General features: G+C 52.2%; 1 protein-coding gene across 2 annotated transcripts in view; it reads right to left on the bottom strand.

Moving 5' to 3' along the window:
• Window positions 1-12,906, bottom strand: part of LRRC75A (leucine rich repeat containing 75A) — a 67,462-nt gene that overhangs the window by 29,274 nt on the left and 25,282 nt on the right. The window lies entirely within an intron of this gene.

Raw genomic sequence — 12,906 nt, 5'->3', positions numbered from 1 at the left:
AAAGCAGCACGCCGAGAGGCAAAAAGCACCGTAAGGCCTTGAAATAAAGACGTTATTGCAAACTCATTTGTTTTCGCTAAGCACTGAATCGCCTGCGGCAGAAAAGAGCCCAGGGGGGCTGTGCTGGGGCCAGACACGGTGTTAAATGGGTCAGCGTTAATGACTGCAGAGCCCCGATAAAGAACTCGGGCTGCAGCACAGCAGGGCTCTGACCCAAATTAGAACAATTAGCCATCGGCCCAAGCCGGAGGAAGCGACAGGTTTTTGCTCACGTTGTTACCCAGCCCCACGTTTCTGTCACTCGCAATCAGTCTCTGGGCAAAGCCGGTGCTGTGCTGCAGATCTCAACGTGCGACAGGCCCCGGATTGGCCTTCCAAAACCAGGACTGAATTAAAAATAATAATAAGTTCTCTCTCCTGTTTTTTGTTTTTTTTTTTTACCTTTTCCAATTTGTATCCTCTCTTTGAGGCTGCAGCAGGATTTGTGGTCGCAAATGCACAAAGCCACCAGCCAGGGAAACCGCACTTGTCCTGGGGGCACCGTTCCCTGCGCGTAACGCATTTGAGACGTTTCCTTTCCATACGGTTCAGTGGATGTTGACCCTTAAAACACGACCTATTTCATACCCATAAAACAAGGAGAAGCTGATGGATTTCCTTCCAAGTCCCATTTGCTTTATTTGCCTTAGGTGGTTAGCTAGGATTTGCCTTCCTACAAATAGTTTGGGTTATTAGGGGGAAGAAAAAAACAGCTGAGAGAAAAAACTATGCTCACAATGGTAAACAGAGCTATTACTCAATATCACGAAAACATAAAACAGTGAGAGATGCTCTAGGAAGCCCTAAGACAGATCATCTTAAATGGGTTTTGGCACGCATCAGAGCAGTTATTACAAATTAGCACGCAGCCAAGGAGAACAAGCCCCCAGTAAACCACACTGACGAAGGGATAAACTCCAGGGCTGGAAGGGAATGGCAACAAAATAAACCCGCTCCCACCTCGCTTACCTGCAAACACGAAATGCAAAATCCTGAGCAAAAGCCAGTCCAGGCAAGGAAGATTTTTCTTTGCAAAACCTCAGTGAAACAAAACTGAACCAGCCACCGTCTACAGAGATGAGCAAGGAAACATTTGTAGAAGGGAAGAGAAAGGTTTGGGCACTTGGGTCCCTCCCTACCACGTTAAATACCTCAGTACCATTTCGAGGGGCAAAGCCAGAAGTATGATGAATTTGGGGGTGACTTTTTTTTTTTTAAAATCTGGGAGACTGTGACTTCGTACGTCTTTGTACATGCAATTATGTGCATGGAGCAAAGCAGCCTGGCTGCTGGCGGGCTGGGTAACGGGGCAGCCTCGGAGCGGGGACGTCCCATCGGTGCCCAGGTGGCACCCAAACGGGGCACTCGGTCTGGCTGAATGGGGACAGGGATGGTGGAGGGGAGCCTGACCTCCTGCAGCAGGATCCTGGCGTTCAAAGTGGCCTCGAGCTGGCTCCTGGGCTTGTCACCAGCCAGTTTTGGGTGACCTGTGTCCTCTTCTGTGACACCTCTGTAATGACTACAGCCCCGCAGCGGGCGTTCCCCGCACCCTGCTCCCCGGCCCCAGGCTTTAATAAAGCCAGCACTGCCGAATTTACGATGCCTTTCCTTTTGATGTAGTCACGCGGAGCTGAGGTCATCTAATGGGTTTCTGGTTTTCTTTTTTTTTTTTTTTCCCTCCCCTTTCAAAGCACGGGGCTAAATCGCAGCCTACTGTTGCCTGCAGACATCTGCCCGGCAGCCACCCTGGTGAGCAGCGCCAGATTTGCCTTTTGAAGCCCTGATGGAGTTTTCTCCAGCAAACCGACCTCCTCCCGTGGGACCAGGAAGGCTCCAACCCCCCTGTGTAATAAGAATGAGGGTGTTTGCAGAAGGGCTCGCTGTTTCTGGGCTGATCCCCTGGATCCTACCCCAATTCCCGCAGGTACACAGCCCTGGGGCCGCACGCTGCCCGTGACCCTACCAAGACTGGGGCCAAGCATGTTTGTCTGACCAGCATCATCCTACAGCTTCTGTAGGGGAAGGATGAGCCCCAGAATTAATCTGCATCATGAAATGGCCAAGAAAGGACCAGCTGGAACAGAATGAAGGTCTCCAGTACGAGAAGAGGCATTTACCTTCTTACAGGAAATATGCGTTTTTTTCAGTATGGGAAATTCAGATTTGGGATTGCTGACCCTTCTCTCAGCATGGCTCCAGCGGCGAGCTGACCGCAGAGTCTGTCCCAAGCTCTGCTTACGTCCCCTTCCAGCCATCCACAGAGCAGCAGGAGGCTTGAAATTCAACAAAAATAAACCAGCTCCCGATTTCCCACTCCACAAGGGCGCTGGGTGGTGGAGTCAGCTCCAGGGCTTGCAGGATTTGGGCCACAGACCTACAAACAGCCAGCGAGACCCTGGCAGAGCTGTCAAAGCACCATGCACCACGCCGCTCCATACAAGCATCACGAGGCTGCCTGCAAAAACCTCCATTCAAAAATTTTAAACCTTTCCGTCTGTTCAGAAGCTCTTTATGGGCTCCTAAAAGCTGTTTTAATGGAAGAAGAGCAGAGTGAGAGCTGCTGCTGGCAGTGCTCAGGCCATGCTGGCTGTGCTGATGCAGGACTGAGAACTCACCTAGGATGATCAATTACAGGGTGATGAAGACCCCAGTAATTAAACCCTGCCTTGACCTAGCCCAAATTAGGAGCTGGTGATGCTGCAGCAGTAGCAGAGCACTGAGAGCGGAAATTTGTAGAAACGAAGAGAAATGGAAACCAATTTTGCAACCCAGATACCACCATAAGAAGTGCTCAACACCTGCCTGGACGAAAGGCCAAAGTGCAACGCGTCGGATTCGGTGTTGACATACCGAAATGAAAAGCAATGTACAGTGGGGCTTATCAAAAGAGCCAGGAGTACAAGATGAATGGGATCGCAGTGACTCAGGAAGTTATTCAGGCAGATTCGGGAGTAATATTACACTTGGACTTCGGAGAAGCAATTAAAAAAGGCAATAAAATTCGAGGTGAATGATGGCCCTGAGGGGAGCATGTGAGATAAAGGGAAATTGCAGAAAGGAATATAAAAATCTGGTGCGAGATATACTGGAGGGCACCCAGCTTGGCTCCGGCAGCAGAGGATAAATGAGCAGCGGTCGAAACGATGAGGGGAATGGGGAGGGATCGGTGGGGGGTCTGCACCCTGTGCTGCAATGCCCAGCCCCATCCTGCTCCCAACAGTGTTTTCTCACCCCACAGACAGCAGCAGAGCCATGAGGACGGTGCTGAGCACAGAGCTGCGTGTTATGGGATTCATGCTGATGGCAGAAATCACTGCGGTGTGGGCCAGGGTGCTTGGTGTTAAGCCACCCCTCTAAGAGCAGAGCATGCAGTTACCCCTGGCCCAGCAGAACAGGTGAGGGAGGGACCAAAAAGCCAAATTCCCACCCCAGGTCAGCAGAAGGATGCTGAGCCCACACCTCCCAAACTCTCAGCTGAGATGCCCACAGCTGTGACTGGGGAGGAGGCTTCTGAGCATCACCAGCTCGTGCTCCTGCCACACGCAGGAAGATCCTGAGCCAAGTATGTGGGGACTCTCCGCATTGCCATAAACACAGTTATGAACACAAAGGCCACTGAGGTGCCAGCATTGATCCTGAAGGGTCGCAGGACCACCCTTTTAATCACCGACCCCTCTGGCTCCTTCCAACAGGTGCAGGGAGTGACCGCAGAGCCAAGCAAGCAGCTCAAAACCCAGGAGCTCCATTCATTACGCTGGCAACATCTCAGCAAACAACTTTGCGAGGTAATCCATATAGCCGGGGCAGAACGGCGAGGGCAGAAACCAAGCAGCTTTCTGGTGATGGCTCACTTGTGTGTGTCGCGAAGTGGGGAAGGATGAAGATGTGGCACACGGAGGGGGACGGTGCCCTAGGACGGGGCAGGCAGCCGAGGTGCGAGGCACCCAGGGCCACGGCGCGCTGCAGAGCGATAGGTGCAGGATGTCGTGCAGTACGTCCGTGTCACCTCCCACCACAACACCCCAGCCAATGCGTCTTGACAGCCCCAGCCTGCCCCAGGTGTGAAAGCCACAGGAGCAGGCACTTCTCGGGGGGAATCGCGTTGGGAACCGCAGGTCGGAGCCCGGTGCCTGCTTTTGCTGCTAACTAAAGGGGAACGCTCGCCGTTCGCTGTACTCCGGGGTGAAGCCAGCAGTAAAACATTTGGTTATTTATGTTGCAGATGTAGGACATCACGGAGGATTTTCCCAGCCCAACAAGTCTCCTGCGGAGCCTGCCTCTCAGCCACACCACGCTGGGTCCCACGGGAAGCAGAGCTCAGCACACTCGCTATTTCTGTCGGAGGCAAGCAGAAGCGTCTCCAGGACGCTGCTTCGAGTATTTACGTGGTCCCGTGCGGGTTCTCAGACCCTCGCCACAACCCCTGGGAGCCTCGTGATGTGCACAAGAGCCTGGGAAGGGGAGACAAAGTCCCCATTGCATCAGTGCCGGTCACTCCCCGCTGCAGGAAGGCACAGAAACGTGCACCTGAGGGCAAGGACACGGCCCTCAGAGCAAGTCTCACCTTCAGCTCATTCACCTTGCGGGCACGAGGTAACCTGGGATTTTTTTTTTTTTAACTGATAAGATCACTGTCATAAAGCAACAAATAAAGTCAGTGGCCATGCTCTGGCAAAGCTCTCCCAGCAACAGCAGCGGGATGTGATGAGGCCAGGAGGAGCAGGGTCGTCCCAGCCAGTGCTCCAAGCAGACATGGAAATACGAACACAAACACCGGGGCTGTACTGGGATGTTCCTGGAGAGCCGGGTGGAGAGAAGAAAAGGGAGAGTGGCAGAGGAATCAGGAGGTTTAGCAGATCTCCTAACGATTGCAAAACTCTTCGAAGGTGGAAAGGGTGGGATAATGCCACAGTGTCGGATCATCGCTCGCTGGACTCTGGCCAGAAATCACAGTCCCCGCCATTTGAGAGCCATCACCAAACGTCCCGCTGGCAGCCTTCCTATCTGCAAGACCTTGGCTCTTTGCATTTCGTAGCTCCTTTTTGCCCAGCAGAGACAGAGCAGCTGCATCACCTCGGTGAGGAACTGTCACCTGGGTGTCCCCCAGGGAAGCAGGACACGGCGCACCCCTCGGCTCCTCTCGATCCATCAGCCCTTTGTCCCCATGGGGCCCTAGCCCACCCCAAACCTACAATCCAGCAAAGAAGCTGAAATTTGGGGTGCAAGCCAAGCAATAGATTTTTCTTCAGGTTTCAATGCAGTCCACAGCACAGGGCAAAGGCAGGAATTGGAGCAGGTGACCACACCACTGCAGGACCCCAGACAGCCACCACACAGTGCCCTAAGCTCCCTGCTCCCCTTGGCAGGGCTCGCTCCTCCGCCCTTCACTCTGCGAATGCCCCCATCTCCTCCCATTCCCCAAACTCTAGGGAACTGCCCCTGCTTTTGCCCCTGAGATGGAATCACACTATTTTTTAGAGCATCTTTCGCCCATTTGAATGAAAACTGCGCGGGACTTTTCTGCCTGGCATGTGGGATCCAAGTGCGATGTGCCCGCGACCTGCGGCTGGGCGGATTCCTCAGAGTGCCATCAATTTCTGGCATCATCAGCAAATCCTCCTTATTAAACCATTCATTTCTGCACACCCGCATTGCCAGCAGACCGTTTGCTTGCTTGGCGTTCACCCTGCTATGAATTAGGCTGGGAGCAGATAATAAAGCATCCATCCACGTGCCCGAACCACCGGGACAAAACCAGCGAGCAGGGAGCTCCCTGCTCCAGCCGCGGTGCACAAGTCCCACCATGCGCTCCATGCACATAAACACTGCTCCCACGAGGAGGCAGGGAATCAATACGCTTCCTTCCTACGGGGTAAATTATCTTCTGATTAAAAGCTCAATGAGCTGAACACAAATGTCAATTACCATCAGAAAACATCAATAAAACATGTTGTTACTGTTTAATGAGGTACCTGTTTCTTCATCCGTCGTTTCCCTCAGGGACACTCACTTGGTTTTAGCTGAGAGGCTGCAAGTGGAGCGTTCCGGGGCAGACGGTGGGGATGGGAACTGCTCTGTTCCCCATCCGTGCGTGGGCAAAGCTCCTCTGCCGGAGACAAAACAGAGGCGACATCGAGCCTGGAAAGCGGTACGAGGCCACACACACCCACAGGACTCAATTATTTCAAATTATTAAGCAGCATATGGTATTGTTCACAAAATAGTCTGTGAGCTTGCCAGCTCTAGCAAAACAAGCTCAGCAAATGGTTTCTTCAGTTCATCCTTCTTCATCACGTTTTCTCCTGGCTATATTCCTCATCTTGGGATTCTCTGGGAGTGAGGGGCAGGACCGGACAAGGTCTGCTTGACCCGAACTGGTTTTGTGGTGTGGATGGCTCTTTGACGTGCTTCCCAGGTGACATTTTTTGGAGGGAGCGATGCATCGAAGAAGAGACCGAAGACGGCTCAAATGAGGGGTTGCTGAGCCCCTACTGCCCAGACAGATATTAGAGCTTTCCCCAAGAGATTTCACCAACACTAGAAGGAGCCTTGCTCATCGTGACCAAGAGCAGAGCATCTCATGGCTCTTCTTCTTGCCCACCCTGAAGGGAAGGCCACCAAGAAGGTGAGAAGAGCTGCTCTGCCCAACGATGCAGCATTGATGAGAGAGTCAAAGGTGGACACCCAGCAGTGGCGGCTTGGGTCTGTATCATCTCCTCCTGAGGTTTTCTCTAGAGGAGAAGTTGGGAAGAAAAACAATAAGCTGGGGAGGAAATCACTGCCCTACTGTTGAGAACCGGTGGATCCCTCCAAAATTCAGCCACAGACCATTTCCTTCTCTTTTTGGCATCAATATCCTCATGCTGATCTGTCCCCTTCTACCTCCTCTTCTGCTCTGGATTCAACTCCGAGGTTTAATTCAGGTGCTTGGCAACAGCTGCCTTCTGAGAAAAGAAGGAACATTTGCTAAGAGTGCACCATGAAATGTCTTCTCCTGCTCTGGGTTCCTTCCTTTAATCATCTGCTCCGGTCCCAACCTGGGTGATGAAGGCCCTTGAGCAGCACCTGACATTTTGGAGGCTCTGCAAAATCTGCCTCTGAGATGACAAAATCCATCCTGCAGCATTTAGGAGGGTTTGCAGATGCTTGCACAGCCGTTAGGAAAGGTCGCCCTGTTATTATGGGAACCGAGCAAGGGGCTCAGCAGTTCTGCCAGCCAGCATTGAGATTTTGGGTTTAAGCAACCCAAAGGAGATAAAAAGATAACAATTTGACAAATGTCACCCTCACTAAGCTGGATAGGCCCCAGAGGTCAAGGAGGGGGAAACAAAATGGAGTTTTTTTGTTTGTTTGCTTGTAAAAACCTCAGTCGGCAGTTGTTTGTGCTCATACAGCCCCCTTCTTCCAGAATGGTGCAGCTTCAGAGACTTTGAGATTACAGCTTCTCCGTGCATCGCCCCCCACCCGCTATCATTTAGGGAACCGGGATGTGAAAGGCTCCTTTGTCTCTCCACGCTGCAGTGAGAGCTGCGCACGCTGCTGTGCCTTCACCCGGTCCCCAGACAAGTCAGTACTTTTTAATCCAGGGAATTCTTCACCTTGCTGGTAACAGGGAATACTGGGGGGCTTCCCCCGGCTCTTCTGCACCGAATGGGCTGAACAATCACGTGCTGGATTTCCTTCAGAGCCCCAAGAGGTACAAAAGTCTATAACGGGGTATCTGATTTTCATAAGGAAAAGCCAGACATCCAAGACACAAGCCAGCCAGAAAGCGTGGTACCCCATCAACCACCTCCGAGAGGGGAGTATATCTCATATAAGGTGCTATGCTCCAGATAGGATTCATCTACTTGACGTTTCATATATTTTCTTAAAAGGACAGGCACAGCCTCCCCGGGTTCCTGCACCACGAAGCGTGGCTTTATAAATAAAGGGTGCAGCGGGCTGAGTGCTGGGACCCAACTCAGAGCTCACAGCCCCAGCCCAGAGCCCCGCAGCGACACCAAACCCACTTCCCAGCCACATGCAGCTTTCGGAGAGGGGAGGTTAGCATCCCCTCTCCCTCTGCACTTTAAAAAAAAAACCACAATTTTCCCCAGCAAATTTGCTGGTAGTGACACCATCACAGCCCATCTAGCCCTTACTATTATTCACTTTCAGTCTTAATATTAAAGAAACTGCAAAGAGAAGGCTTCAGTGCAATTTTCCCCATGTTTCCAAGGCTCTCTGTTCAGCTTTAGCTCATGCTCCAGGGCTTCTGAGAACATCTCTCTTTTTGTAAAGAGCAGAGGGCACGACACTTCCAGATGGGGAAGAACCAGAGCTGTCGTTAGCAGAACCTGAGCTTCACAGCCTTTTTCATGCTGCAGGATATTTTAATGTATTGCAGATGTCTAAATACCCATAACGAGTTATCTTCACACTTGGAACAAGACTGGCAAAAAACCCCTGAGCCACTAATACAGAATACAGTTGAATTAGCTGAATCCTCATCATCCCCTTTGCTTTTATATCAGGTATTTGGGGTTTTAGAGGTTTTTGCCTGAGTGTCCCCCAGTGTGTCATCGCTTCGTACCTGTCCTTTCAGCTTGTCCTGCTACAAAAAATAAGTGTGATGTCAGAAACCTGGAATGATAATTTTAATTCAAGAGCAAATACTAACACACATGGTGGAGGAGCTGGATTACGAGCTTGGTTTTGGGATAAAGGCACTGAGCTAGTGGTCACGGTATCCTGGTTATATTCACCCTGTATAAGCTGAGCTTATTAATACAGCCTCAGCCACATGTCACAGCACACAGGCCTGTAAATAAGAGGAAAAATGCTCATGTTACTTTCTGTACAGCTCCATCAGAAATTACATGTTTTAAAAATTCAAGGCATAAAAACCTAACATCATCTGTAAGTCAAATCCTTATCCCCCGGGGCTGAAGAAGGGTTAGAAATTGACTATTTCAACCAGGTCACGATAACTACTTTTTCTTTACATATCTTTTTCTTGCTTTCATGGGTGACAAGCCATATAACCAAACCCACACTGCAAACCTGATCAGTTTAGAGCTCAAGCAGGAAATCTGAGCCAGGACCAGAGTTAAGCATGGATTCTCAAATGACACAGAAGTGAGCAACAAAATGGGTCTTCATCTAGCCGTGCCTACACGGGCAAACCCAGTTCTACCTCCCTGCCCAGCACATCACCTCTGCATTTTCGGTGAGGAGACAGAGGACCACATTATCTGTCACACAGTGTTTTTATACTGAGCTGTTTGCCCTCATCCAGTGCCCTACAAGCAAATGGGATTTCATCTTTCACCTGGCTTCTCAGTGGGCTGCAGAAGAGCCAAGCTTGGGGTCTCACTTGGGGAGAGGCTTGGGGACGGGTTTTTGCTCAGCTGCTCCACCAGCCCTACCCTGGCCACTGCTGGCAGTAACCTGCACCAGGATGGGGATGAGCAAAGCCAACATCTCGATTTTCATTTACTCCGGACGAGCTTCCACCCCCCTGGCTGCTCCCCGAAACCTCTAAAAGCTGGAGCAATCAAGCGCCCCAAGACTGCAAGTGGAAAAAGCAGCCTTTGCCTGAGGCTTCACGTTCTGCTCTCCCCTCAGCCCCGCTCGGTGCTTATCCCACGTCCAACAAGTCCTCAAGCTGGGGGAAAGCCTGACTCACTCACTATCACAGTCATCAGTCATCCATACATGTGGCTGCAGTCTGTGGAAAAAGAAACCGCTTTAATTTTCCAATAGTTTATAGCCAGATATTCCTGCTGGCAAAAAGAGCTGATTTTTTTTTTTTTTTTTTTTTTTGCAGGGGGCCCTTTGCTCCTTTTGCATTTGTGTCTTCAGCTCCTTTGGCTGGAACACCTCTCACTGCAAACATAAATGGTTGTGGGGAAGATGTGGGGCATCAGGCAGCTCGGTCCCATACCATGTGGCTTCGTTCGCCACTGCATTTTGTCCCTTTTCCCCATTCAGAGGGCAACCCTGGACAGACAGACATCGCACCAGAGCTCCCACAGCACCGCAACCACCTCCTTAACCTGGTGGGGACGCATGCCCAGCACCACGGCATTTGGCAGTGCCCACAGCAGAAACCACGGCTCCCTGCCATGGTGCTGGGGAGAAACAGAGACTGCAAGATAAAAGAGAGCCCCAGGGTCACGGCTGTGGGGAAGGAAACACTTGTTCAAATGTCTTTGATCATATGCAAGCGTCAGTCGAACGGCATTATCCGTCCGTACCGAGGGGCTGAGCAATCCCGAGCACTTCCAGGTGACATGGAGAAGGACGATGGTCAGGCTCCTCTCACAAAAGCCACCCAACCTCGAGCACCTCAGGGAGGCTGGGACCTCACGAGCCACACGGCCCAGCCTCTGCACCAAACACTCGTGTGTCCCTATGAGGGCTCGCCCAATTTCTGAGCTCGTGCTCATTCAAAGCACTCGTGCCTTGCTGCTGGTTTGAATTTGCTCGCTGGAAGAAGCATCCCCGGAGCTGTGCTGAGCAGCAGCCACGTCGGACAGCTCAGGCCAGCTTTTCCTGGCCCTGGAGAGCACTACGTGTTTACTCAGTGCTCGGAAAAACCATTCGGCTTTTATTTTAGCTCGGAGGAGAAGCCAAGGGGTCACCTTTAAGCTAAGGTGGTATAAATAGAGGCTGAGTGGAAAGAGCAACGTACAGAGAGCCAGGGAAGAGCTCTGTCCAGGAGGAAAGCGAGACCCCATCGCTCCCAGCTATTTAATAGCCACCAGGGTCCACATCAGCCCCAGTTTTTCCACCTCCTTCTAGATGTGGGCAAGTTCACAGCTACCTCATCCTATATATTCACGCGTATGTGTGCCACAGGACGCAACGGCATACCTTTGGCAGGCTGAACGAAAGCCAAACCTTCAGCAGCACTCCTGGCCCGGAGCTCTCCCCTGCTCTCATGCAGAGCTGCCAAGTCTCTGCCAAAGAAACTGGGGAAGAGCAAAAGCTCTGGGGGAAAGGGACTGGAGGCTGGAAAATAACCCAGGTGACTCAGGTAAGCAGCTTGTTGGGGGACCAAAAGAAACTCACTGTATCAGGAAACCACAGCCAAACACCAGGATGAAATTATTTTTCACCCAGAATCCAGCTGCCAAATGAAAGACGATTTAAAGCCCAGCCGGTGGCACCCAAACCCTGAGCAAGGCCCAGCGGGAGCTGCAGCACCGTCCTGCCGCTGGACTTGCTGCCTGCCACCTGCGCAATCCCTGCTCTCCTCTCCAAGGCAATGCCCACCAGGGATGCTCCGGGGCTTAGCAGCTGCCCGCGAGCCCCCAGGGCTCCGTGCCGGAGCGCCGAGCCGCACAGAAACACGGGGTGACGTTTTCTTTGCTGTGTGAACACAGCTGTCACCGCTCACACGCTTGCCACCTGTCAGCGTTTGCTGCAGCAGCCTCGCTGGGGATGGCTGGCACCGAGAAGCTGTCCCTCGCTGTGCCACCAGAGCCACTGCCTGGAGGGGTGCAGGCCCCGAGGGATGATGAGGACCACGTGCATTCAGCGACCGGCATCTCACGGGGAAGAAGAGCCCCCATGCTGCATGGGCTGCTTGCAGTTCAGCAGCAGAAAGAGAACAGAAGAGCTCTCCCTGAGTTTGCTGCCTCCAGGAGGGAAAAACAATCCAACAGACCCCCATTCTGCAACCAAGTTCAAGGATATGGAGTGCAACAAGCAAGCTCTCGGCAGAAATTCAGAGGTCTGGGACCTGCAGGGAGACACACGGCCCCTGTGGGAGCATCGGGAAAACATCAGGGTTGCACAGTGTGGTCCCCAAGAGGGGCTGGGTCTTGCTCTGATGTCCCCCTGAGCCATGGTGCTGCTGCCCCCCAGGAGGAGTGCAGGAAGGGCTGCACCCTACATGTCACAGGAGATGGCCCCACCAACATCAGGTGTGAAACCCAACTGATGTTGTGTTCCTGGTGGCCCTCAAACAGAGCTCCATCACGTCTGTATGTGACCAGAGCCAAGTGCAGGGTATGGGGGTGGAAGGGCTTCCTCTGGAGCAAAGAGAACTTTTTAGTAGCTTATGGGTCCCAGACGGCAAGTTCAGGGAAGCCGCAGAGCTTCCACACCCCCAAGGAAGCTATTAGGATGGAGCCATCCCACCAAGAAGCCCTGTAAGCCCTCCTTTGTGCTCACCAGAAAACAACACTCAGCCTCTTCCTACAACTCACGTTGTTTTAAATTCAGCTTGAGTTCCTGACAAGCAACGTGCAGGGGAGAAGAAAAACACAACTGTGACAGAGGAGCCTTCAGCTCCCCACACCGTGCTCCGACCTGTGTCCAGACCAGATAAAACACAGACAGAAACGCCTCTTTAGGAGGAAACACTCCAAGGGGAGTCGAGCGAGCATCACTGACCACAGCTCTTGCTCAGCCTGCACAGCACTTGGCAGAAGCAAGCAATTTCTTCTGCAAGGTGTGTGTTTTAGGTGTTTGCACCCAATTCATCTTTGATGCACAACACATCTCTGTGACTGCAGCGCCAGGACACAGCACACGGAGCTGTGCCATCCTCCCAGGCTTACAGGAGAGCGACTGCAGCACAGGGGGACATGGAGATTAAAACATCCCCCAGATCTGATGCCACCTACGTCTGCTGCAATCACTGCTTGGTAGCTGTTGGTCTTCCCCCCTCCCCTCTCCCCCTTATCCAGTGTGTTTGGAGCTATCAGACATCTCGCACCACTCTGAGCCTACGCTGCTCTGAATCAGACACCGACAATATTGCTGATTTAAAAGGAAAGCCTGGGGAGAGAACAAACCCTAATTATCCAAACAGCCAGTGGCCACGACACGAAGTCACATTAACCGTGGAAGAGAAGAGAGCCAGCCTGGGAT

The sequence above is a fragment of the Anser cygnoides genome, chromosome 18 (assembly GCF_040182565.1).
Source record: "Anser cygnoides isolate HZ-2024a breed goose chromosome 18, Taihu_goose_T2T_genome, whole genome shotgun sequence".
Lineage (NCBI taxonomy): Eukaryota > Metazoa > Chordata > Aves > Anseriformes > Anatidae > Anser > Anser cygnoides.
The sequence above is the reverse complement of the archived record's forward strand: the minus strand, read 5'-3'. Positions and strand labels throughout refer to the sequence as shown.